Source organism: Corvus kubaryi, unplaced genomic scaffold (genome assembly GCF_017639235.1).
Source record: "Corvus kubaryi isolate FWS band 111438036 unplaced genomic scaffold, C.kubaryi_AGA036_p1.0 71, whole genome shotgun sequence".
NCBI lineage: Eukaryota > Metazoa > Chordata > Aves > Passeriformes > Corvidae > Corvus > Corvus kubaryi.
The window spans coordinates 700,262-723,919 of record NW_024582059.1 but is presented as its reverse complement, the minus strand read 5'-3'; the positions used below and the strand labels follow the sequence as shown (position 1 = coordinate 723,919).

The 23,658-nt window shown below is 41.8% G+C and overlaps 1 long non-coding RNA gene across 1 annotated transcript in view; it reads left to right on the top strand.

Annotated features, from left to right (window-relative positions):
- Window positions 1–309: 309 nt before the first annotated feature.
- Window positions 310–23,658, top strand: part of LOC121674809 — a 35,145-nt gene continuing 11,796 nt past the window's right edge. Inside the window, exon 1 of the long non-coding RNA XR_006019849.1 lies at window positions 310–13,580. This is a non-coding gene — a long non-coding RNA (uncharacterized LOC121674809). The remainder of the gene's footprint in view (window positions 13,581–23,658) is intronic.

The following is a 23,658-nucleotide window of genomic DNA, read 5'->3' as shown; positions in this document are numbered from 1 at the left end:
TCCCACTTTAGCTCTCCCTAATTTTGTAAAATATGACAGGTGGCAAAAATAAAGAGGCTTCATAATATCTGGGAGTATTTCAGATGTAATTTTTCATTTCAGATTGTGCAGAGGTACAGCACAGACACATAGAGTCTGTGTGTTCATCTGGCGGGTGAAGCTGTTTGTCCCTCTGGTTAACGGGCACGGTGTGTGCAGAGAGGAATGGTGACATTTTGCGTGACCACTGTGCTGCCGGCTGAGCCCAGTGTGTGTGCTCACTGAACACCACCAGTTACCTGAGGTAAGCTCTCCTGTGTAGACGTCCTGTGCCACACCCGGCAGCACTGCTGGGCAATACAGCAGCGTGTGCTGTCTGCTTGCATTTCACTTGGGCCCTGGCAGTTCCACCAACCAACCTGACAGAAAGGGGGTTTTTTGCTCAGTAGTGACTGCATAGGCCTCTCAGTTGGTAGATTTAACACAAAAGATCCGTGCTACAAATCAGAGGTGGGGCTAGAAATGTCTGTTGTAGTTGCTGAAGAGTTTAATAGATAAGCAAGTCAGCCCAGGCTGAGTGATCCACTAGGGAATTTACAGAGTGTTTGGTCACAAAGGTGATTTTGGAACTTTTTATATCTCAGAAGAATTAGAAGTGTCCAGAGCATGCAAAATAGCAGTGTCCTGTGTATCCAGGTAAGATGGTCTGGCTCCTTCCTGGAGCAAGCTCCATCATCCTACCGTGGGGCAGTTTCTGAATGGTTCCAAGGGATAGTCTAAGCTGTACTCAAATGTTCTGGAAGGACCAAAAACAATTTCCAAAGCTTATCTTGTTTCAGGGCATCCAATCTCTTCTAACTTTCCTTCTTTTTTCCTCATGCAGAAGAAACTCTGGGTGAACTTGAAGAAGAACCCTGGTACCACTGAAGGCTGAGCTTTGGATTCTGTGGCCTCAGCAGTGATGTGTCATGCACTGGACTGTGTCTCCCAGTACAGATTTCTTCCTTCTTACTGAATACCCCACCTTAATGCCCAAACTGTCATTGGTGCCTACGTCAAGACTTACTGTATTTTTTAACCACTTGAATCCTGCTCTGTGAGATAGTGTTTGATACATGTCTTATATTTTATGCACTATCGTAATTTCACTTTTCAGCTATTAAGGAGGAAGTGCATTAGCTCTTAGTGTACATTTTCTGCAGAAGACAACATTCAAATTTTGTCTGGGTTTTCCTCCAAAACTGTGGTAGATCTAACCCTGCTTAAGCTTGTGCCAGTGTTGCCAACTGTTGGGTACAGATAGAAATTCTTTCAGCATTTTCCTCTTCTGAAGCCTCTAGAGGAGTCCTGATCTCTCTCCTCCCTAGCTTTCATTTTTAGTGAAGTGGCATTCAGAGTGTGAAATAATGAAAATTTGGGGACATCTTTTGGGTGCAAGCTGAATTTGCAATTCTAGTCCTTAGAAATCAGTTTCCCTTCTTTTTTTAAGATACTGTTGCTCAGATTAGTCAGATTGATGAGTCTTCGCACTTCTTTGACTAAGAGAGGGATGTGAGAATCAGCTATTCAAAATGTTAAAAAACCACAAGCACCAAAACAACCATTTGAAAAATAGCTTGCAGTTTGCTTTCTTAGTTGCTTTTGGAATGATGTTTAATCCCCTTAAAAGTGGCCATTTTGGGCATGCAAAAGGATGAACTTTCTTGGTGTTCAGTGCTTTAGGAAAAAATATATCTACATTCATGTTTTCATATGTAAATGTTCATACTTGTAGGCACTTCCATGGCAGTAAAAAAAGATGAGCTGATGGAGCTAGAGATCGAGGTTGGGGTTTTGTGTCTTGCTGAGCTGACACTGCAGTATCAGGCCTGCTGAACATTATAAAATAAATGTTTCATGAGGCCCTGATACGTTTTTTTAAATGTATTTTTTAAATAACTTGAGAGCAGTATCAGTTTTACATGTGACACCAGGTTTCATCAGGCTGACAGCTGTGTGCTCTGGGCAGTATTCTGCCAATGATTGCTAAGGAGAGGGCTGCCTTGGCTCTGTCATCCCTGTCAGAAGCTTGTTTTAGGTAAAGTAACTTGGCAAAGAATGTGCTAAAGGACTGATTTTGCTGCCAGTGGGAAGCCTGCAGGCATGGTGACAGACATGACAGTGTCTGCTCCTTTGTAAAGCCCTAGTAGTGGCCATCACTAGTTGCTCTGGGGTTCCCCAAGGCCCCCTTTCCCTTTTGGGCAAAGCCTGGCATGGTTGTTTGCTGGAAATTTGGGTCTGGACACCCAGTTAGGCAATTCTTATAGCAGTAAGGCTTGAGCAAGAAGCACTTGTTTCATATTTTAGCTTTTGCATTCCTGAGGTAGTTTATGCCGATGACCATGCTGTGATTGAGCAAGCCCATTGCTCTCAACATTTGGGTATTTAATAATCTCTTTTGCTTTAAATGAGTAGTTGAGCACTGTGACCTGGGCTAATTTCCCAGTGTTCTGTGACTTTGTCGAGATGGACATAACAGCACGATGCTTGTTGTAATCCAAAGCTGTAAAAGATTTTTTATTTTCTCTACTGCTATTCTTATACCTCTTCACAGTTGCTGTGGCTTATTGAGATTGGCTGCTTAGCAAACAATGACAAGGCTGTCTAACAAACAATGACCATTCAGGCAGTAAAACAATTAGCTATACAAGCAAAAGTATAATTGTTACATATTATCCTCAAGTTCTTCCTTGTACACACTTAACGTCCCATAATAAGAACATCTTCTCCTTATGTCCAGAACATCTTCTCTCACTAATAATCTTCTTGGCTTTCTCTGTGGGTTTCACTGAAGCTGCAAAATTTCACTTTAAAAAATCTCACAGGTAAATTCTGACTGTCTTTAGGTCTGACTCTGTGAGGCCCCCAGACCAGCTGTCAGCCTCATCAGGTCCCCCCTTTTGTTTTTGTATTACAAAGGCAGTGTTTATTGACTTTTGCAGGGCCCTTTGCAAAAAAGACAATAAACACAGCACAATGAGCAGGATGCAAAAAATAACCAATATGATCGGGCATCCAATTTTAAGTCGATTTTTGATCCATCCCACAATTTGCCAATTGCCAAACAAATTAGTAAGCCAATCAGATTCTGATTCTTCACACAATTTTGACACGCTTGTTTGTAATTCTTTAATGTGGGCATGAATAGATTTTGAATGATCAGACAAATTCATACAACACGTTCCATCAAAATCTTCACATCCGTGTCCATGTGCTAGCAGCAAAAAATCAACAGCAGCTCTATTTTGCAGTGTAGCATGCCTTACTGAACCAACATCTGTTAATAATCCAGCTAAAGCAAGTGAAGTGGCGTTAGTCTGCCGAGCTAACCAACATCCTAACTTGTTTAACAGTCCCAATGCTTTAGCAGCTGCTACTTGTGGAGAAAAGAAGGAAACAGCCCATCAAGTACCTGGTGGCCAAAATTTGGTGCTGCCATCACAATCAGGGGCAAGCACATGGGTGCTGCGTTTTCCTCTCCGTGGTTTATGCTATAAAATCATAGATGTGTTAGGTGTTAACAGTGAGAGTTGTCCTAAGCTGCAAGGACCTCCCTTGATGTGTGATGGAATCGCAGCCCATGCTCGGTCTCCACAAATGAAAAATACCCCTGATGGCAAAGCTAGAGGAACAGTAGTAGAGTGTGAAATATGTGGTGAACTGTAATTGCACCAGCACTTTCATTTGCAAATATGGGTTGGTTAGGAGAAACATCCCGTACTTTGGACTGATTAGATCCAGAGTAATTAAACTTAACACAAAGGTCCATTTTCATGGATCCTAAAAGCTCTATTTCCTGCGGCTCAAGAGTTGCATGGGGAAGGTATGAAACCCATTGATCCCAAGCATCAGCATGATTGTGTGATTGTAAAAGCTTGCTAACTGTCTTAGGCTTTGGCCAGTCATCTAACGGCAAGCCAACAAGGCAGGTAGAAAAAGGATTGTCAGGAGTAGCAGTGTCTAAGCACAGAGTATCCTGCCCCGTCGCATTGGCCAGGGTAACCCACACATTGGTTCTCGGCTGACTGACAGGCCAAGCAGAAACAGCAGGCACTAAGCTCAGCAAAACTGACAAGGACCATACTGGCACCGGCATTTTTCTGTTATTCATTGCCATTTGCACTCTAGTACATCCCAATGCAAGCCAATATCCCTTGATCACAGGGATATACAGTGCAATGCAGTCCTCCTTGGTCACCGGCGCTCGATGCTCTCTCTGGTCGGAGGTAGCTCGAACTACACTGCCAAGGTCATCAACCTGTGTTGCTGTTACCCTCAGGATCTGGCTGAACAGGAGGTGGGGTATTCTGCTGCAAATCAGGACACACACACACCTTGCTGGCACCCACCGTTGTCCAGGATCTGTGGAAACACAAGCGTGTCCACGCCCCCAGGTGACAAGGTCCCAGGGGCCTTCCCGTTGGCTGGTAAGCAAATTCCTTACCCATACTTTAGCTCGAGGTAAATGTGTTTCACTGGTGGACTGCAAGGAATAAAAATGATTTAAAATTGAGGGATTGTTTGAATGAGCCAGTATGGTCAAGTGATTTATTGTATATACAGCTTTCAAAAGTCTGGACTGTGGGGTTTCTCCTTGCATTCTCCCTTTTTTGCTTTTCTGAAACAGTTTTAAGTGTGTGATGAGCACGTTCAACGACAGCCTGACCAGTGGGAGAATGAGGAATACCAAATTTGTGAGAGATACCCCACGGATGTAAAAATTCCTAACTTTCTGAGAGGCGTAGGCTGGCCCATTGTCAGTTTTCACACAGGCAGGTATGCCCAAAGCGGCAAAGGCTTGCTGCCAGCGCAAAATTACATCATGGGCCTTTTCTCCAACATGAGCAGAAGCCCATATAACAGAGGCAAAGGTGTCAATAGATACATGTACATATTTAAAACGACCAAAATCTGGAATGTGTATAATATCAGTCTGCCAAAGCTGTAGGGCCAAAAGACCACGGGGATTTACTCCTAAGGGTAAAGGTCCGTTAAAGTTATGACAACCTGGGCAAGCACTAACAATGGCACGAGCTTCTGTAGGCGTTAGCAAAAACTGTTTACACAATATGCGTGCATTTTGATGAAAAAAGGTGTGAGATGTTTTAGCCTGGGCTAGTTTATCTGGCTGAGGAACTGCCCAAACTGGATTAGCTAATGCATCAGCACGAGCACTACTTTCTGCAAGAAATCCTAGTAGGTTTGTATGGCTTCTAATATGCAAAACATAAAAAGGATAAATGCATTGCAAAACAGCTGTCCACAAAGCCTTTAGCAAAAGAAACAAATCAGCATTATTAACTTCTTTCAAGAGGGAACAGTCTACTCGTTGTACAACATCTGCAACATAAGCTGAACCAACAATTAGGTTAAAAGGTTCGTTAAAATGATGAAAGGCCACAGTAACTGCTTTTAATTCGACCAGTTGTGCAGATCCAGTACCCTGACCCTGCAAAGTCTGCCATTCATCCTCATTTTTCCAGGTGATGCCTTAAGAGGCATCACAGGCAACAATTGCTTTACCTGTTTTTCCTGACCCATCTGTAAGTACTGTAGGCCCATTTACAGGAGTACAACTTATTTTAGGTTTTGCTGATAATGGGGTGGTATTCAGTGATTGTAGTAATTTATGACTGGGAAAATGGTAATCAATTTGTCCTGTGTAGCTCTGCAGCGCGCTCTGCAGTGCAGAACTATTGGCCAATGACCACTCAAAATAATCTTGCTGAATAGGAATAGTAAATTTAGCAGGATCTTGGACAGCAATTTGCAGGCATCGGTGTCGACACTTAGTAATTAACTGAGCAATCAATTCAAAAATTGTAGTGACTGTTTTTTTAGGCCTGTGAGGTAAAAACATCTATTCTAAAATATGCAATGGGTCAGGGGACCAATGATTAGACCATTGTGCAATAATACCTGTTGGATGAAATTCTGAAATTACAACAAAAACAACGACATCAATGTCAGGGTCCACACGGTACACATGGTGATTGGAAATAGTTTGTTGTACCCTATCTAAGGCTTGTTGAGCTTCAGGGTTAATCTGTCTTGGTGAGTTTAAATCTGAATCTCCTGCTAATATATTGTAAACAAAGGAGAAAGTTGTGCAGTGGTGAGTCCTGAATAGGGATGCAGCCAATTAATGGTTCCTAACAATTTCTGTGCATCATTTAGAGTATGTACTGTAGTGTCAAATTGAACAGTTTGAGGGCATATGGTATGTTCAAATATTTTTAATCCCAAATATTTCCAGGGTGCTTCTGTTTGGATTTTTTCAGGTGCAATCTGTAATCCATATTTGTGAAGAGCCTTTAAAAGCCTTTAAATATGAGAAACATTTAGGAGTACATCGTTTGGACTACCAAAATCAGGTTGTACCCATGAGTAGACACTTGGTTTAACAGAAGTAAAAGTCTTTTTTTAGATAGTTCTAGAAGCTTGAACTGCCCCCTGTGTTCATTATTCACAGTCCTGGCAGGACACATAAATGTGAAAGAAAAATCTTCTTAGGTGTAAAATACAAAGGGAGGTCAAGAGATGGCCCTATCAGCTTGCACTTGTGGCAGCTCACTGCAATCAACAGCTGTGGACTGTGGCCTTTGAGCAACAAATTTGCTGATCCCTATGGAAGCCTAGTATTTGCATGTGGTGTAGGTGGACCATGGCCAGCAGCCAAGAACTCCTACAGCCACTCCCTCCCTCCTGTCTTCTGTGGGATGGAAAGAAAATAGAAAGGAGCTGAGGAGACTTGTGGATCAAGATAAAAATAGTTTAGTAGGTGAAGCAAAGGTGTGCATGCAAGCAAAGCAAAGGAGGAATTTATTCACTACTTCCTTCTCAGCAGCAGCCAGATGTTTAGTTGCTTCCTGGAAATCAGGGCCTTTGAATGCTAATGGTTGTTTTGGATGACAAGTGCCGTAAGAGTATTTTTCTTTTCCTCCTCCTCTCCTTGAGTTTTGATTGCTGAGCATGGCATGATGTTGCAATGAGTATCTGCTTAGTCAGTCTTGGTCAGATGTCCTGCCTGTGTCCCCTCCCAATTTATTAACTACCCAGCCTACTCTCCAAAGGAGACAGAGTGGGAAAAAGATGTATTCTTGACATTGTGCAAGCACTGCAGAAATAGCTGAAGGCTGGTGTGTTATCAGCACCTTTTTAATCACAAATCCAAAACCCAGCACTCTAAGCCTCCTATGAAGAAAGTTGGCTCCATCCCAGCCAGACCCGGTACACATGGATTCATAAGACAATACCAAGCAGGGGAAATAAGGAGAGAACCACAGAAGTTGTAGCTGTCAATAGGAGCTAGTGAGGAACAAAGTCTTAACATTTTCAGTCCTAAACCAAAAATTATAGTGCTAGGCCCAGAGGAGTATAGTGGGTGATACTTCATTGCAGGATATGGGGTGCAGGTCTTGGATCTGAAATAACACCACATCCAACCAGTATAACAAACTACACAGTCAGAGATGTATATTAGGCCATCCTGGGAAATGTCCATTAATAACAACTAACTGCATTAACTACAATAAGTGCATGTGGCATTTTAATTTTGTTCTTGTTTTAATGCTAGGAGGAGTTTTCAGATCATGAACAAGAAAGCATTGCTGATATAATTCAGCAGAGCATAAGATCTGTTCATTTGCTGGAGGTTCTTGCCCAGAGGTACAATATCCTGGATCTGCTGATGTATCAGCATGCACAGTTCTTCCCCCATCTTCACCAGTTAGGACTAGACAATATTCTGTGGCTCTCAGCTTAATGATAGCATCAAAAAATTCAAAAAGCCTAGCAAATTATTGGTAACAGTGTTAAGGCCCAGAGATTGACATAGAAGCTCAATAGGAGAGCAAACACAGTGCTGTATTAGCAGGAAAAGTCTGGAAATTGCAAAAATCTAATATCAAAGTCTTATCAACCTTGTCAGTCACCTGCTTTGTTCTCCCAGGAGGAATCAGAGTAAGGTGGCATAAGTCCAAGAACATACTACTTTTGAAACTCTTGTCTGTCCTAGACAAGGAGAAGTTGCCAGACTGTTCAGCTGGACATGTCTGCAGAACTGCACAAACACTTGACATGTCCTCAAGTGTGGTATAAGTAAAAATGATGCATAATATTTCCTCTAATGCACTAACCTTCTATGCATTTTAGTTTTATTTTTCCTATTTACCTAGCTTTTCTGCACCTTTATTGCTTTGCCACCTTACTTTCATGGGATTCTTCTGCTTAAATAGGCTAATAAAAAAACATAACAAAAGTTGTCAGTTTTGGTGGATAGAACATCAGGGAATTTTTTTCTTCAGTCCATTGTGGAGTTTATGAACAGCTTGAGTGACTCCCTCAACAAAATCCTCCCTGTCTGTGAAACACGAAGTAGCATCTCCCCCTTGGCACCAAAAAGCCTTGGCCTAGTTCTTTAAACCTAGCCCTTTACTTCAGCACTGTCTTTTTCCTTATGTACCCAAAATGTCCTCAGAAAAACCCCATACAACCTCAGACTGCTCCCTTCCTGTGAGTTTTACCTAAGCTACAGTGTTCATATCAGTGCTATTTAAAATTTGCAAGGAAAACTTTGATAAGCCTTGGAAGCCACACTTGCCATTAGGAGAAGGATTATCCTGAAAAAACTCAGCAAAGACTGTTTCTAATTCATTCAGGTAAGTTTAGAGGGAGTGCCCTTAACAGACTGGCAAAAAGCATAAAAACCCAGAGGAAGATGCCTACACAGAGGTGCAAGTTAGGCGTAGGTAAGTGAACAACAAAGATTTAGAAAAGTTATTTAGGACAGATCGAGGTCTGAAACACAAGATAAGGGGATCTACCTGGGGAGCCTTACAGCAACCTCCTTTTCTGAATGTGCTGTGGAAGATCTGCAGGGACCAGCTGTAAGCACATAAATCAGCAAGCAAACATTTATAGTGTGGAGTATCATTTCTACTAGAAGCAAACCTCTGTGCGTGTGTGTGTGTGTCTGTGTAGAGGAACACATCAGGATTGAACAACATCTTCTGCTCCATAAATCTATGGAGGAGAAACCATCAGTTTTTCTTTCCCTATCAATCCCATTTTTTTGGTGGCAGCAATGAATCAGTAGGGAAATGGATCCCTTGAACATTGACACTTTGCACAGTTTAGTAGCTTTCCTCCAGTCCTGTTGCTGTTTTCTTCATCCAGCAAGCCCAACCAAGGCTTCAGATGCATTCAGGATGTTTTCACCAAGCACAAGGTCTTTGGCAGGTGATTCATTTTTCTTCATGATCTGTTTTCAGCAAAATCTAATTATAAGTGCAGCCTCTGCACATATGAGACAATGGTTCGAGGCTGCATAGCTGAGTTGACAGTAAGGCCTATGGAATTGCCCATTATAAAGGGATTTTTGAGGAGTACTGGAGCTAGACACCTCTTCAGATTGCAATGCTGTTGCTCTGTTCTGCACTGTCATCCCCTGCTGCACTTGAGGCAAGAAGGGTCATGCGTAAAATACGCATGTGTGACAACCTTAAGAATTGAAAAATTTCACTTTTGTTTCCTTGTAAGAGACTAATTTCAAATAATTTTGAAGAAGTATGAACTTATTACTGCAGTCCACTGGCCCCAGTATAATACTATCTCACTCATTTAAATTCTTTCCCAAAAGCATCAGAGTAAACAAGGGTTCATCACCTTCATGTATTTCTTTTAGATCTGCAATAGTAAGTAATTTATGTGTGCTTACTTAAGACACCAATAATCTAAAGCAATTAATTTCTGTGAATTTCAGCTTTTCTCTAGACTTTATTACCAAAGATTGAGATTGACTGCATGCAGGCATGTAAAGGATGCAATCAGTCCCTTTACCTCAAGGACACCACACAGCAACAGCTCAAATAGTAACAGTTACACTGCATAAAACCACAAAGCAAAACAGAGCTTTGCATCTGATAACTGGAACATGACACAAGAACGTAGAAATAATTTTTTCTAACTCCTAATTCCACAGAATCTTATTCCACAGAAACAGTTCTATACATGTGTTGTGAGGCAAAGCTAATCAAATGGCAAACTGTGAGTCTTCTTTGGCTGGAGACTCCTTTAAACACATGAAAAAAAAGTGGGGGATTTACAGTTTTCTTGGATCATCCATGCCATGGACATAGCTGGGGAAATAGCTGATCCACCTTTCCACCAGAGGACCCCTCAGCTGCTGGGAGGGACAGCTGTAAGAATTTTGCTGAGTGGTGTGGAGACTGAGGAGAGCTCCAAGGCTGATCCAAGCCACATTCTCTGATGACAGAAGAAGGGACTGCGTTAAAAAAAAGGCAGCAGCATCAGTTCTGCATCAGTGCAAGACTCTCCAAAAGAGGATAGATGCCCATTAAAGGCAATTCAGGAATTTTCTGGAACAGGCAGGAAGATCTGTGCCAGTCTAAATTTGCAAATAAAACATCAGAGTAAAGTTAGCTTTTGGCAAGGGAAATGCATTCCCTACCTTAGCTGTGTATTAATTAACCAGGCCTTTTACTTCAGGGAATAAAATATTGCCCTTTGCTGTTTACAGCACTTTCTGCTAACACACTCTCTGTTTACTAACCAAAGTTTTAAATTGACTGCTAATTTTGTGTTGGTTCAAATTAATTTTGAAACCAGATTAATTAAAGTAGATGAAGCTTTGTTTATCCATTATTAATGAAGCACATTGGAACAGGAGAGAGTACATTAGTTTTATTTAGGATATTACTTTAATGAACTCTATTTTTTGACTCTTAGTGCTCCTTTCGAGCAGGAGTTCAGGTTTGTGTTGTTGGGTGGTTTTAGGTTTTTTTCCTTTGGTGGTCTTAGTGCAAACAATGGAATTAGCTGATTTTCTGGTTCCAGAATCTACAGCTGACAATCTCCAGCAGTAACTGCCTCTTGCTGTAATTCTGCAGAGGGAGAAAAGAGCACATGTGCATTCTGAGCAAGGATCTCCTGCTCATCCTCTCCTGATGCAGATGGAAACTGAAGAGAGGAGAGGATATGTTCACTCAGCATCAGAGCCAGATAACCCACAGATAGTCAGAAGAGGCTGCTGGATAATTAAAATAAAACCACCTAACTGAGAGTGTTTGAGTGTCGATGTGGATGATCCAGTGAAGAATTCTGTTCCTAATAGAGCAGTGATTTATAAAAGCTGAGCTGGACATGAGGGGGTGTGAAGTATGGGCTAGGAAGCATTATGGGAGCTATTACAGTGCTCTTTGCACAAATGGCGTATCCCCGCTGCAAGTGGTTTGGTTCTAGTAGCTCTATTTAAAATGATGTATTGAGACCTTAGGTACTACTTGTCTCAGAAACTAATGATGTTTCTAAGCAAGTGGAAGGCTGGAGTTCCTCAGAGTATGCAGAATAAAAGTAGAGCTTTGCTCAAAATTTGCAGTAACATCATATTTGTAAATAAAATTAGCCAAGCAAATATAAGTTAAACAAAGGAAAGGTTGTCTTCACAAAATAAATTGGACTAGATTAAACGAAATACCAAGATGTCAATTAAAGAAGATACCAAGGTAGGTCTGTGTAGAAAGATAAAAGGATAGTTTGCAAATATGGAAGGCCAAATATTTAAAACTGCTAAACCTCCAATCGTTTTCCTGCAAAACAACAAACTGATTGACAGATCTCATTGCCACAGGATGTTAATGGGAACTGATGAAGTTAAAGAGAGAAGTGGTTACCCATACAACTTCAGAAAACACCTAGGTACAATAGTGAGAACACTGTAAAGGGTCCAAAAATATATTTCAAGTTGTGAAACAGCAACAAAAAATTAGGATGAAGCTTTCATAGAAATAGAAATACATTTTCCTTTTACATAGCTTGGCTGAAGATACGATATTGGCCACTGAAAAAACCCAAAAGAGTATAAGAAAACACACACAGCAATCACTTGATCCTCTTAACTGTGGTATCCAAATATCTCATGATCTCCATGTATTTATCCTCACAATCCTGTTGTGAAAGTGGGAAAATAATTTGTGTTTTAAAAATGAGGAACTGAGTGGAAAGAAACTAAGGCCATGATCCTCAGAAGTATTTAAGCACCTAGTTACTCTGTTTTCACACAAAGCTGCACTAATAAGGAACTGATCTTTATTCCCAAGCTCTATTTCCCTTTTCACTGCTGCTCTTTTTAAGAGTAGGTGGTCCAAATTGACTTTTATAGCTATAATTTTTTGTGTCTAACAACAAGAAAAGTATTTTTTATTTGCTTTGGAAGAGAAGGATGATTGCTAAGCAAAAGCATACCCAGCAAGGGGAATGTGAAGTGGATAGAGAGAGCAAGGCAAGAAACCAGAATGATGATGTGAGACCTTATGTTCCCTTTTATTAGTGCTGTATTTTCAGATAGCTAAAGTGCTGTTTTAATGTCACCACAGAAAGCACAGAATCTGGAGAAGAGACAAGAAAGAACAAAAGACTGTAAAGTACTGAATAGGGGGGATAAAGCTTAGACTAAAGCTACTAGATAGATTCACAGCTGTTGAAGACTAAACCTCATTTAATGGGGCTGTATATCTGTTTTAGTTATCATTATGGTCAATGTCATCCAATAAACTTCTATTAAGTAGATGGGTACTGGAGGGCATACTTCCTGTTTATGAGCTGGTAATTACCACATCTTGAACTAAATAAGTTTGGAACCGGAAGGCTGAAATTTTTATAGGGAATAAATTTCTTCATCCTTGGCATTTTTTAGCTCTGGATACCATGAAACCAAGTTAAGTGGGGAACACCACAGTTTGTGTACAAAAATCTGATCACTTGGCTGCTCCAGAACAGCTCTGCTGACTGTCACACTGTTTCCAGATGCCAGCACACGAAAGAAAAGATAGTCAAGTTAGTTTTATTTAGGAACTGCTTTGGCTTTCCCTCTGACCAATAATATTTTTCATCTGGTAGAACTGGACTAAAGGGGAGCAGCCCTCAGGTCACTCAACTGCTCATCTGCCATGCCTGGGGTCAAGAAGGTGATGGGACTGATGGCCACTGACTGCCCAAAGAGAGACTATTTTAAACAAGCTTTAAAACTAGATGAAGGGAATTTACTTTGAAACAAGTCAACGCCACTAGAAGAGTTCAGTAAAAGTACGTCAAAGCCTCAGCCTAGAAGGTCTGCATTTCATCTGTCTCATGGCCCTTTTGGTCAGACTACCTTTTGTCACCTAAGACTGAAGGTGAAACCTGGGGTGAAGTGTTGGCTCCTCTGTAGTATGGAGGAGATTCACTACCGATTTAATGGAGGAGCAGTATTGAATGAGAGCTTCAGTGGATTGATGCCACCTTTATTCCTGCAGGGTCCCTCGTGGAGACGCTCAGGCAGCGGCACTCTGCCAGCACCTACACGTGCACACAATCTCACCTTTGCAAGCAGTCGCGAGCAGCCGCTCACACCCACAGTTTATGCAGGAACCAGAGATGGAGGCGAGAGGGGTTCTCTGCATGCGATTCCGAGGCGTTTAATCACAACACACCCGACGGGGGCAGAGGCGAGAAGAACCCAGAACTGAACGCCCGTGCGGGTTTTATCCCGAGAGTTCCCAAAGGTGGGCAGAGCATCCAAAACCAATAGTCTGAGGGCTAGGGGACAGAGGCAAGGTTGAGTGACATAACAGGGCCAATGGGAAAAGGGATGGGAGGGGGGAGAGGGCCAGTGACCAGCAGAATCTAGACAAAGAACCTTCTAGCACAGCATTGTAGGGAGAGATCACTTTTAGGGTAACTTGGGGCGTGTAAAGTGGACTTAGCCACTGCAACAGAGCGAGTTAATTCTGTGTATCTGGCAGGGTGAATTGAAGTCAGGCAGTGACCTGGCTGGTATGGGCAGCATGCATCACCAGAATAAACAGAATTTTTGATACAGTGAAAAGTAACTGCACTATCTCTATGTAAATTGCAGCACTTTGATTGGCTGATGCTTATAAATAGTTAAATTTATAGGTTCCTCTTATGAAAGGAAATGAAATCTTGAAATGAGAGAAAAAAGTCTAACAAACATTCTGGAAAGGAGATATGATGAAATCAAATGCAGTTGGAAAAAATAAAAACTTTGGAAATGAAGTGAATGCAAAAACATGGATTGGGATGAAATGAGGTGGAGTGAAAAGGACTGAAACTGGCCAAAATTATATTCACTGAAATCTCAAAATTAGGGAATGAAGTGAAATGAAGAGAGAGGCAAAAAAAAAGATGAAATAAAATGTCATTTAAAAAAATTTCTGAAACTAAGTGGAAACAATAAAATGGCATGGCATTATAAGAAGTGCAGGGATGTTGGGAGTGAAAGCTCCTCTGGACTCAGGCCCAGAAGGAAGCCAAAGCACAGGGGTTGAATTAAAGCCTTGAAGCTGACATAAGTTGAGATACATGAAGTTACACCAAAGTGAAATAGAAATACAGATTTTTTAACTTTTAGTAGAAATATATGCTAAGTGCCTTAAACATTAAAAAGCTGCAGCAGAGACCTTAAACACAGTTCTTGCTGCAGCAGTGTTACCTTTTCACAAAATTCTTTACTTTAGACAAAATATAGATAGAACTATACTGTTCACATTTTTTAGAGTGTTCACATAAACAATAAGAACTGATAGAAACTATATACACAAATCTGTGTAATACCTATGTAACACTTGTGTAAGGCTTACGACTGTTAGAATTAGACCAGGATAGGTTAAGAAAAGGAAAACTAGAATTGTGTGTTATTCTTATTGGTCAATTAGCAAATATAATCCACACTTCTATAAGAAAAAATATAGAGCATATAGAAGAAGAAGAAGAAGCTGTTTTCTGCCTGCTGTTTGCTGTTGCTGCTTGGCTTTATCATGTAAACCCCCTTTGAACTCTGCCTTCAAGAAAGCTATGAGACTATGAAATAAAGAACTTAGCAGAACAGCAGCCTCCTCTGCTCTCTTACCCTGGTCCGAGAAGGAAGGGTACCACGTCAAAAGCGCAGTAGACCAAACCTTGCCAAATTGATACTTGATTGATACTGTTCTCTGATTTTGAGACTTCATTTCCTTTCATGAAAGCAAATTCGTCATTTCATGAAAGGAAATGAAATCTTGTGATTTCAATGAATACCAATTCAGCAAGGTTTGGTCCATTTCCCTGCACTTTATGTCATCCCATGCCATTTTATTAGTTTCACTTTGTTCAGAATTTTCTCATTTTTCTTTTTAGCATTAATCACTTTCTTTGCCTGTCTTTTTGTTTCACTTTGTTCCCTGATTTTGAGATTTCGGTGAGTATCATTTTGGCAGGTTTCGGTCCATTTCATTTAGAACAAAGAACACCCCACTGCCCAAATATTGTTCCCTCCACACCTTTCTTCTTGGCACAATCCATGTGCTGGGCACCTAGGCAAGAAGCTGCTTTTACTGCTCCACTTTGGATTAAGCATACACTTTGTTTTAGGGTTGAGAAAACCACAAAGCCCAGAGGTCCAGACACACTGAAACTATAAAAGGCATGCCAAGGGGAGAACTTCATGTCATCTCATTATGCTTGATTACTTCAAGTCACTTCATTTCAGAATATTCTTTCATTTCTTTAAATTGAATTTCATTTTATTGTAAGTCTACCGTAGTCTGATTGTTTCACTTTCTTCTCTGATTTCAAGATTTCATTTCCTTTCATGAAATGAAGAATTCCTTTCCTTCATGAAAGGAAATGAAATCTTACGATTTCAATGAGGATCAATTGGGCAAGCTTCTGTGCATTTCTCTGCACTTCATGTCATCCCAGTCCATTTTATTGTTTTCACTTTGTTTCAGAATTTTCTCTTTTTTTTCTTTTACATTTTATTCCATCTTTTTTTCTCCCGTCCGCTTGTTTCACTTCATTCTCTGATTTCAGAATTTCAGTGAGTATAATTTTGGCAAGTTTCAGTCCTTTACACTGACCCTCATTTCATCCAAATCCATTTCATTGTATTCGTTCCCCTTCCAAATTTTCTTTTTTTTTTTCAATTGCATTTGATTTCATCCTATCTCCAGGGTGTTTGTTACATGAAAAGGATATATGATAAAATAAAATGCGATTGAAAATAAAATTTTGAAAAGGAGTGACTACAATGAAATGTACTGAGATGAAATGAGGTGCAGTGAAAAGGACCCAAACTTGTGAAAATTATTCCCATTGAAATCCTGAAATCAGGGAAGAAAGGTAAACAAAAAGACAGGAGAAGAAATTGAAGAAATGAAATGCTAAAAAAAAAAAGTAAATTCTTAAGCAAAGTGAAACCAGTAAAAGCAAATGGGATGACATGAAGTGCAGTGAAATGGACTGAAGCTTGCCCAGTTGATCCTCATTGAAACATTAAGATTTCATTTCCTTTCCTGAAAGGAAATGAAATCTTAAAATCAGAGAACAAACTGTAACAAAGACTCTGAAAAGGATATATGATCAAATAAAGTACAATGGAAAAAAAAGGAAATTTGGAAGTTGAGTGAATACAAGGAAATGGATTGGGGTGACGTGAAGTGACAAGGACTGAAAGTTGCCAAAATTATACTCATCGACATTTTGAGGTCAGGAAATGGAGTGAAGGGACAGGGGAAGAAATTGATTAAATGAAATCCAATTTAAAAAAATAAAATTCTGAAACTAAGTGAAAACAATAAAATGGAATAGGTTGACATGAAGTGTATGACATGAAGGGAAATGGACCAAACCTTGTCGAATTCATACTCACTGAAGTCACAAGATTTCGTTTCCTTTCATGAAAAGAATTTTTGTGGCTTTCATGAAAAGAATTTGTGTGACTGCTTGTGTCTGACTGTGTTGGTCTTTGTCTGCCTGTATGTGCCTGTGTCTCCCTGAGAGAGAGCATGTGTCAACTGGTTCTAACACTGTGTTTGGTTTTTTTGTCTTTCAAGGTTTTTCAACTAATTTTTAAGTTTAGAATAAAAAAAGCATAGTTGGGGGATTTCTTTTTCCCCCAGCAGGGCTTACCCTCCGTTCCAGACGGTGTGTGAGGCGATGTTCATCTCCAAGGTTTGGGTGCAGACCGTGCTAGGGCCAGGATTTTGTCAGGCAGGAGGATTTTGAGGCTCCTGGGAACTGTGTTCCTGTGGAGTGCTGCAAATGTCCACCGGTGGCCTGTGGTGGCCTCCACACACTGCCCCCAGTGACACCCCTAACCACGCCTTGGGCACCACCACTAATGATGCCATTTAGGGTTAGGGCTCTGCCGGTGGAGAATATTAAAATGGAAGAAGGATGTCTAACTAACACTCTGGAAAGGAAATACGATAAAATGCAACCAAAAAAAAAAGGATTTGGAAATAGAGTGACTACAACGAAATGTATGGAGATGAAATGGGGTGCAGTGAAAAGGATTGAAACCTGAAACATTTATTCCCATTAAAATCCTGAAATCAGGGAAGAAAGGTAAACAAAATGACAGGAGAAGAAATTGGAGAAATGAAATGCTAAAAATAAAAAGAGAAAATTCTTAAGCAAAGTGAAACCGGTAAAAGCGAATGGGGTGACAAGAAGTGCAGTGAAATGAAGCGAAGCTTACCGAACTGATCCTCATTGAAATCACAATATATCATTTCCTTTCATGAAAGGAACATGAAAGGAAATGAAATATTGTGATTATAATGAGTAGAAATTCAGCAAGATTTTGTCCATTTCCCTGCACTTTATGTCATCTCATGCCATTTTATCAGTTTCGCTTTGTTCAGAATTTTCTATTTTTTTTTTCAGCATTACAGTTCATCATTTTCTTGGCCTGTCTTTTTGTTTCACTTTGTTCCCTGATTTTGAGATTTCGGTGAGTATCATTTTGGCAGGTTTCGGTCCATTTCATTTAGACAGAAGAACAGACCTCGGCCAAATTATTCTTTCCTCCACAACTTTCTTCTTGGCACAATCCATGTGCTGGGCACCTAGGCAAGAAGCTGCTTTTGATGATCCGCTTAGAATTGGGCATACATTTCGGTTTAGGGTTGAGATAACCACAACGCCCAGAGGTCCAGACACACTGCAACTACAAAAGGCATGGCAAGGGGAGAACGGCGCTGCCCCAACATGGTTCTGTTCTCATCTTCCTGCGTGGAACTCGCATTAGCCCAATGCCGTATTACCAGCTCCAGCTAGGGTTAGGGTTAGGTTTACATCTAGGGTTAGGGTTCAGAAAACCACAAACCCCAGATATCCAGAGAGAGTGACCATGCGAAAGGCATGCCAAGGGGAGGGCAACACTGCCCCAAACTTGCAGTCTTCTTGTCTTCCTGATTGGCACTTGCCTCAGCCCAGTGCGTTTTCTTAGGCTCCACTTAGGGTTAGGGTTACGGTTAGCGTTAAGGGTAAGGGTTAGTGTTGGGGTTTCGCCTAGGGTTAGTGTTGAAGAAACCACAAAGCCAGGAGCTCCAGGGACACTGACCATGCGAAAGGCAGGCCAAGATGAGCGCAGCACAGCCCAAACCTTACCCCCTCATCTTCTTTCCACTTGGAACTCACCAAGCCCAATGCCCTATTTCCAGCTCCGCCTAGGTTTAGGGTTAGGTTTACGCCCATGGTTGGGGTTCAGAAAACTGCAAATCGCAGAGCTCCAGGGACACTGACCACGCAAAAGGCATGCCAAAGGCAGCGTGACTCTGCCCCAACCTTCTGTACTTCTTGTCTTCCTGACTGAAAGTCACCTCAGCACAGTGCTCTTCCATAGCCTCCAACTAGGGTTAGGGTTGAGAAAACCATAAAGCCAGGAGCTCCAGGGACACTGACCATGTGAAAGGCAGGCCAAGGTGAGCATGGCACAGCCCAAACCTTGCCTCCCTCATCTTCCTTCTGCTTGGAACTCGCCACAGCCCAATGAGCGATTTCTGGCCCAAACTAGGGTTAGGGTTAGTGTTTCTCCCAGTGTTCGGGTTGAAAAAACCACAAAGCCAGGAGCTCCCGGGACACTGACAATGCAAAAGACTTGCAAAGGTGTGATGAGGCTGACAGCTTCTCTGGGGTCCTCAGAAAGTCTGATGTATAGACAGTCATAATTTTCCTGTGAGATTTTTTTTGTTGAAATTTTGCAGCTTCAGTGAAACCCACAGGGAAATCCCTGAAGATTATCTGTGAGGGAAGATGATCTGGACATAAGGAGAATATTTCTTGCATGGGAGCTTTAGCATTTACATGGAAGAACTTGCAGATTATATGTAACAACTGTACTTTTGCTTGTAGAGCTAATTATTTTACTGCTTGAATGGTCATTGTTTGTTACACAGCCTTGTCATTGTTTGCTAAGTAGCCAATCTCAATAAGCCACAGCAATTGTCAAGAGGTATAAGAATAGCAGTAGAGAAAATAAAAAATCTTTTATGGCTTTGGATTACAACAAGCATCGTGCTGTTATGTCCGTCTCGACAAAGCCACAGTATTCTATGCCAGAGGAGACTGGCATAGGACATAACTGCTGTTATGTCACAGCACTGAGAGTCATTGAGGCCAGCAGGCACTGCTGAGATTGGCTGATCCAACCTCCCCAACGGCTCACACAGGATCAGCTGGAGCAGGTTGACTGGGGCCATGTACAGTCAGGTTTTGAGTGTCTGCAAGGATGTAGACTCTGCAACCTGTCTTGGCAAGCTGTGCCAGTGCTTGACAGCTCTGAGAGTAGAAAATACTTTTTCTTACATTTAAAAATGTGCTGTGTTTCAGTTAGTGCCCAATGGCTTTTGTCCTGTTGCCAGGCCTCACCAAGACCAACCTAGCTCATTCCTTTTACTCCCCCCATCAAGTACTTATACACCTTTTCTCCAGGCTGAGCAGTCCCAGCTCTCTCCATCTCTCCACGTGTTCCAGTCCCTTAATCACCTTCATGGTTCTTTGCTGAACTCACTCCTGTCTTGTACTGGGGAGCCCAGACTTGGATACAGCTCTCCAGATGTGTCTCACCTATGAAGAGTGAGGGAGGGAAAAGACTTCACCTGGTTCCCCGTATGTGCCAATGAATTTCTACAACATATACTAACTGATGCCAGTAATTTAAGACAAGTGAAGACATTTCTGGCATTGTAAATCAAACAGGTGGGAGCCCTACCTCAGGAAGTGGAAGAAGCAGAGTGACATTGCAAGTGCAGAGCTGAGATGTACTAAGGTACACGTCCAAGAAGGTAGGAGAAAACGAATGCTTTGCCAGACTGAGAGTACAGTGAAAGACTGGAATAATATTTGTTTGCCATGTTTGGTAATAAATTTGATTGCCAAATGGAGGGGTTTTCAGCCACTGGGAGCTGGCAGAAGGGGGTTTTACCCCTCACATGCCGACACAAAGAAGCCCGGAGGTCAACGCTGAAACCCCTCTGGAAGGCGGCACTCAGTGTCCATCACACAATGAAAAGGGGTTAGAGCTCCTCACCCACAAGGGGCTGCATCCTTCTGTCGCTGTTCAGCAGGCATGCAGGCGAAGGCAAAGAAGTAAAGAGAAGGGACTCTCCGTATGTGTTCCACACAGGTTTATTCCCATGAAAAGACAGGGACGAAGAGGCCAATTGGTGGGAGGGTCCAGGGATCTTATACTGGGTACAGAATAGGTGGGCAAAGGGATCTCAGCCAATGGGATAGAGACAAGCAGGTGGGATTGACAGGAAGGGAACCAATGGGAACAACATATAGGCGGGACTCAGGGAAGGATCCAATGGGGCGTTGAGGAACAAAGAACTTTCTAGAACTAATACATATTAAAGAAGGAAAATGAATATACATAACTTCATATGTAAAACAAGGTCACAAAATATTAACCAATCAGGGGAAAACATGCAAAAGATAAAACAAGGGAATCATGTGTTCTCACCATGACTGAAAGTTACATGCTAAACTTGGGTTGCTGACCGCCACAGCTGGTTGTCTGAGTTCTCCTCAGGAGAAAGAGTAGCTGCAGCCGCCTGCACCACTACAACCAAATTATTCAGGTGGGTATCATTTGCAAGAGGGAGGACCCTTTTCACTCTTTGTGCGCTACTGCTGATCCTTCAGAAAGTGAAGTACTCATGAAAAAAATCTCACCGAATTTGTACAGAGGGGAATAGTCCCTTCTTGTATTCAGCAAGCGAGTGGCTGAAGCCCTGAAGCATGTGATGTGTATAAAGTCATTATCGTGGTGCAGGTCTGCATGTTATCCGGACGTCACGTAAATGAGAGATCTTGTGCCTCCCTGGGGAGGGAGAAGTAACCTTCCAACAAGGTTACCTGAGGGGGAGGTAATTTGTTCATCTGTCACCTGCTGGTTTATTGTTTTCAGTACATATTTAATAAGTTTTGTACTCAGACTGCATTTTTCTAAGAAGAAAGAGCACTCTGAAGGGAATATGGGTCTGACACTCTGGCTGAGCTTAAATAAAGCTGCAGAGCTGATGGACTGAGAAAACCCTGCAGCCATGGACCAGAGTGCCAGAGAAAGGAAAGGAAAGAGTAGTGGAACAGGGAGGAGAGACTGGATTATTTATTTCATTCCTTTTTCAAGGTAGCTAGGAGAAGAGATGGTGGTAGCAGTGCTACACGGCAAGTCTGAGATGATGAGATAAGGAAGCTGTGCCAAGCTTCCAGGGCTTTGGGTAGGCCATGACAGAAACGAGGCTGATAAAATTCTCCTTAGACTAGATGTGCACTTAAAAATTACAGTGGAGTTCAGGCTGTGACCTGAAGGCAGTCATGTAGAAAAAGAGATTAGGCAATGGCATGGCAAATAAAGTTTTGGAGGACAGACTTGTGATAAGGAACGAGCTGGGATTCAGAGTCCTGGCAGAGGAAGAAGCACAGATTGCAGGACAGGATGATACATTTATTACATGCTGAAGAGTTGAGTCAGTTCAGCCTTAGTGCAAGGAAGCCTGTTACTAAGGGGTTTGGACCTGGTACAAGGGAGTTGCCATGAAGTCAGCTGGGATGACTGGCTAAAGCCTGGGATCTCTGCAGGATAAGAGGGCAGGAATTATGAGGACCTTAAATCTCAACTGGCCTTGTAAAGTAGGGCTTGCAACTAACCACCTCAGAGAAAATTAAAAAGCTAACAAGGAATGGAAAAATGACCTGTTAGCCGAGTAAGTTGGACATGGCCAGTAAAGTCTAGGAATACAGTGAAAACCAGCATGAGTCCAAGTTACCTTTGCTGATCGTGGTTGAAAAGCAGCAGAAAACTTTTCCAGACACTTTAATAGAAAAAGCAAGGTGAAATAAGTGGGAAATGATGCAATGAGGATAAAGGAGAGGTTTAAAGTATTGGCTAAAGGACTGTGGAAGGAAAGCCAAGAATGAGACTTAGGGTGTGGAAACAAGGACTACAGGAGTCGAGACAGAAGCAAGTTAAGAGTTTAAAGCACTTATTCCAGGAAATTGCAAAAGCTTCTTTCCTAGTCACAACAGAAAATACCACATTTGCTTGCTTGTCAAATAGCAGTGCTCTTTAACAGCTCTCTAATGGGTGGTACGTTTTGAAAATATACTTGGAGAATATGCAAGTACAGAAGTTTATATAAATCAGGAGCAACAGCATGCCAATGGTCTGAGTGTAATCATATGCAATGATTTAAATCTTGAAGGAACTACTGAGCACAACGTGTGTGAGGGGCTGTTTGCTGCCGTACTATGTGGCAAACAGAAACAAGTTATGAATGCTAGGAACGTGTACGTGAAAGCTAAAGCGGAAAGGAGTCAGGTGGAGGGAAGGTCACAACTGTGGATGTTGGGAGAGGAAGTTATGGATGCCGAAAAGGTTCCTCAGATGTAGCAGATAGATATTTAGCAAAGCAAGAAATGCTAGTGGCACTATAAGTTGTTTCATGCTTCCCTTTTTCATCTGCTTCCCCATACACTTTCAGCTTTCCTTGGGAGACTAGGATTACTGAGGGGCATCAGGATTCCTAGGAGGGATCGCTGCTGGAGGGAAATTCTTCCACATATTTCTCTTCCTGTTCCTTACTTTCTTCCCGTCTTGTCCCTTTTCCTTTTCTGTCCCTTATTCTTTTGCTTTATCACAGCCACCATTTTGCCTCTGGTTCCATTTTCCAGATCCCCTGGGACACTGCTGCTGTCTGCCTGCTGGGCTCAAGTTTTTTTTTTATTAACACAGAATTGTTACCTTGGGAATAGGTGGTGTTAGGAAAACACTGATATTTGTGGGGAAAGGGTGACTGGACAGGAGAAGATGATAATTTTTTTCTTAGCAGATGGGGAAATAATATTGGTAACAAGCTTATAGATACATTGTGAGAAGTGCTGATGTTGCTGCAGAAGTGGGTTGGCATCAGTCGGTGATGGTACTGATCCTTGCTGAGGAGCTGGTGGGGAAAACAAGCAGAGTGATCAGCTCTGGATAGGGGGAGAAAGGGGGCTTCTGGCTTCTCTGCCTCTCTGTGGCTATTTTAGTTATAGTGGAGAAAAAAAATAATGGGTTTGCCTTCATTATCTCCCAGCAAAGTTTGTCTTGGCCCTTTCACCCCTACAGCTTTTTCTTGTAAGGAGTGATTCATGCATGTGCTTGCTTATGGAAATAGATTTGCAAGACTTGCCAAACAACGCACCTCCTAAAAGCACAGCTGGGTGCTGACACCGCAGTGTTTCCCTCAGTCCAGAAAGTAAAATCCAGAAATAACCTTCCATCTCTAACAGCTCGATGACTCACGCAGG